The following is a 4,397-nucleotide window of genomic DNA, read 5'->3' as shown; positions in this document are numbered from 1 at the left end:
AGCCCACTGGCTGTGGACCTGGGTACTGAAATGGCCCCGTGACCTGGCTCCAGCCCTTCTCTACCACCAGTCTGGAGTCAGTCCTATCTGCAGAAGGATCTTGCAAGAGACATGCTGTCTATGCCCCTGGTTATAGGGTTCTTACTATGGTCTCTCAAGTGCCCTTATCTCCATTTTTCTCACCTAGGAACCCAGTAATATCTGTCCATGCCCCTAATATCAGGTCTGTTGCCCTCAGTCCCTGCTGTGGACCCTGAAGTCATTCCTGGCTGTGGACCCAAAAGCAGCTCTGAAACTCAGTTCCAGTCGCATTCTGTTGTGGCCCCAGAAAAATCTTGCCTGCTCAGAGTAGCAGACATGCCCTTCCAAGACCCCAGTGATAGGCCCACTGGCCTTGGACCTGACTGCATACCCTGTAGCAGCACTGTTAACTGGCTCCAGCTCTGCTCTACCACAGTACCTGAGGAAGTCCTACCTGCTCAGGGATCCAACCAGGGACCTGGTGGGAATCATACCCATAGCAAGTGTTCTCTAGTAGCAGGCCAACTGTCAGCAGACTCAACTGCAGACATAAGAAGCAGCCCCATGACCAGACTCCAGCCTTGTTTGACCATGGTACTGGAGGTGGTTTTAACCCTCTGGTGATCTGGCAGGACCCATACTTGCCCACACTTCTGGTAATACATCTGTCAACTATGGAGCCAATTGCAGACCAGGCAACAACCATGTGAGCCAGCTTGAGCCCCTCTTGGCAGTGACCCAAAGGGCAGTTCCATCAGTCTGAGAATGAGGCAGAAGGTATTTACCTGCTAAAAGCAGTCAATAAAGACAGGAAGAAGTGTTTGCTCCTTCAAATGAGCAGACATCAGTACAAAGCTACATGAATTGTGAAGAGCTAGGCAAACAATGACAGCAGCAAGGGAAATTAATAAAGCTCCAGTAACCAACTAATAGGAAATGGAGATCTATAAATTTCCTGACAAAGAATTTAAAATAATTATCTCAAAGAAGCACAGTGAGCTACAAGAGAACAGACAGACAACTTAATGTCTCAGGACAACAATACATGAACAAAATGAGAGGTTGAACAAAGAGATAGAAAGCACAAAAAAGAAACAAACAGAAATCTGGAGGTGAAGAATACAATAAATGAAATAAAACATGCAATAGAGAGCTTCAACAGTAGACTGGATCAAGTAGGATTTATTCCTGGGATGCAAGGATAGTTCAATATACACAAATCAATCAATGTGATACACCCCGTTAACAGAATGAAGAACAAAAACCAAATGATCATCTCAACAGAAAAAGCTGTTGACAAAATTCACCATCTATTCACAATAAACACTCTCAACAAAATAGGTTTAGAAGGAACCTACCTCAACACAATAAAGACCATATATGAAAAGCCCACAGCTAACATCATGCTTAATGGTTAAAAACTGAAAACTTTTTCTCTAAGATCAGGAACAAGACAAGGATGCCCACTCTCTCCACTTCTATTCAACATAGCACTGGAAGTTCTAGCCAAAGCAATTAGACAAGGAAAAGAATAAAAGTCAAAGAATGACTGGGCATATGCCCAATAATGGGATTGCTGGATCAAATGGTAGGTCTACTTGAATCTGTTTAAGGTATCTCCATATTGCTTTCCATAGGGGTTGCACTAGTTTGCATTGATGTGGAAACAACCCAAGTGCCCACCAATCCACGAATGGATTAGTAAACTGTGGTATATGTATACCATGGAGTACTACTCAGCTATAAGAAATAATGATGATATGACATCTCTTTGGTTCTCCTGGAGAGAGCTGGAACCCATTATATTAAGTGAAGTATCCAAAGAATGGAAAACCAAGCATCACATGTACTCACCAGAAAACTGGTTTCCCTGATCATCACCTAAATGCACATCGGGGAAGGATACCAATTGGATATCAGACTGAGATGGGGGTGGGGGGAGGGGATGAGTGTATGCCTACATGATGAGTGGGTTGCACACCCTCTGGGGAATGGTCATGCTTGAAGGTGCTGACTCGGGGAGGTGGAGGGGGGGAGGGGATGGAGGTATGACTACATGGTGAGTGCCAGGCGCACTGTCTGGAGAATGGACACGCTTGAGGCTCTGACTCAGGGGGATGGGCGGGACATAGACAATGTATATAACCTGAACTTACGTACCCCCATGATGAGCTGAAATAAAAAAAAAAAAAAAGAAAAGAATAAAAGTCATCCAACTGGAAAGGAAGAAGTTAAATTGTCTCTGTTCATAGATGACATGATCCTATATATAGAAAACCCTAAAGACTCCACCAAAAAACTGTTAGAACTGGTAAACAAATTTAGTTAAGTTGCAGGATACAAAATCAATGTATAGGTCTCATTGAATGTGGCAGCAGCTCCTGGGTTTTGTGTGTGGTCTTTGCAAGCCGAGCTGGTCTACAAGTAAGTGATCATGTCTAAGGGACCACCTAAGACTAGGTGGTCTTGGCACCATCTTCTCTTGTGTGGGTGTCTTCCGGCATGGAAAAGTAGAGATAATTCCCAATGATCAAGGAAACCGAACCTCTCCAAGCTCTGTTGCCTTTACTAATACTGAATGATTGATAGGTGATGCTGCGAAGAGTCAAGTTCCAATGAACCCCACCAACACAGTTTTTGGTGCCAAACATCTGATTGGATGAAGATTTGATGATGCTGTTGTCCAGTCTGATATGAAGCACTGACCCTTCATGGTGGTGAATGATGCAGGCAATCCCAGGGTCTAAGTAGAATACAAGGGAGAGATGAAAAGTTCCTATCCAGAGGAGGTGTCGTTTATGGTCTGACAAAGACAAAGGAAATCTCAGAAGCCTATTTTGGAAAGACTGTTACCAATGCTGTGGTCACAGTGCCAGCTTGCTTTAATGACTCTAAGCATCAGGCTACCAAAGATGCTGGAACCATTGCTGGTCTCAATGTTTTTAGGAATATAAATGAGCCAGCTGCTGATGATATTGCTTATGGCTTAGACAAAAAGATTGGAGCTGAAAGAAATGTGCTGGTATTTGACCTAGGAGGTGCCGCTTTTGATGTGTCAATCCTCACTATTGAGGATGGAATCTTTGAGGTCAAATCTACAGCTGGAGATAACCACTTAGGTGGAGAAGACTTTGACACCCAAATGGTCAACCATTTTCTTGCCAAGTTCAAGCACAAGCATAAGAAGGATATCAGTAAGAAAGAGCTGTCTGACACCTCCATTCTGCTTGTGAACGAGCTAAGTATGCTCTATCTTCCAGCACCCAGGCCAGTGTTGAGATTGATTCCCTTTATGAAGGAATCAACTTCTATACCTCCATTACCCACGTCCAGTTTGAAGAACTGAATGCTGATCTGTTCCGTGGCACCCTGGACCCTGCAGAGAAAGCACTTTCAGATGCCAAAGTAGGCAAGTCACAGATTCATGATATCATCCTGATCGGTGGTTCTACTAGTATTCCCAAGATTCAAAAGCTTCTACAAGACTTCTTCAGTGGAAAGGAACTGAATAAGAGCATCCACCCTGATGAGGTTGTTGCTTATGGTGTAGCTATCCAGGTGTCCATCCTGTCTGGAGACAAATCTGAGAATGTTCAAGATTTGCTACTCTTGGATGTCACTCCTTTCTCTTGGTATTGAAACTGCTGGTGGAGTTATGACTGTACTCATTAAGCACAATACTACCACTTCTACCAAGCAGACACAGACCCTCACTGCCTACTCCGAGAACCAGCGTGGCATGCTCATTCAGGTTATGAAGGTGAGCATGCCATGACCAAGGATAACAACTGGTGGCAAGTTTGAACTCACAGGCAAATGCCCTGACCCTCACAGTGTTCCTCAGATTGAAGTCACTTTCAATATTGATGCCAATGGCCTTCTCAATGTCTCTGCTGTGGATAAGAGCACAGGAAAAAAGAGTAAGATTACCATTACTAATGACAAGGGGCATTTGAGCAAGGAAGACATTGAATGTATGGTCCAAGAAGCTGAGAAATACAAAGATGAAGATAAGAAGCAGAGGGACAAAGTGTCATCAAAGAATTCACTTGAATTCTTCGTTCTTCCTATGCATTCAACACGAAAGCAACTGTTGAAGATGAGAAACTTCAAGGCATGATCAACGATGAGGACAAACAGAAGGTTCTTGACGAGCATAATGAAATTACCAACTGGTTTGATAAGATCAGACCGCAGAGAAGGAAGAATTTGAACATCAGCAGAAGGAGCTGGAGAAAATCTGCAGCCCCATCATTACCAAGCTGTACCAGAGTGCAGGAGGCATGCCAGGATGAATGCCTGGGAGTTTCCCTGGTGGCAGAGCTCCTCCTTCTGGTGGTGCTTCCTCAGGCTTCACCATTGAAGCGGTTGATTAA

The 4,397-nt window shown here is 44.1% G+C and overlaps 1 pseudogene; it reads left to right on the top strand.

Annotated features, from left to right (window-relative positions):
• Positions 1-207: 207 nt before the first annotated feature.
• LOC123643295 lies at positions 208-4,397 on the top strand (annotated as a pseudogene).

The sequence above is a fragment of the Lemur catta genome, chromosome 1, assembly GCF_020740605.2.
Source record: "Lemur catta isolate mLemCat1 chromosome 1, mLemCat1.pri, whole genome shotgun sequence".
In the NCBI taxonomy this organism is placed as follows: Eukaryota; Metazoa; Chordata; class Mammalia; order Primates; family Lemuridae; genus Lemur; species Lemur catta.
Note: the sequence above shows the minus strand (reverse complement) of the source record. Positions and strands in the feature narration are given on the sequence as shown.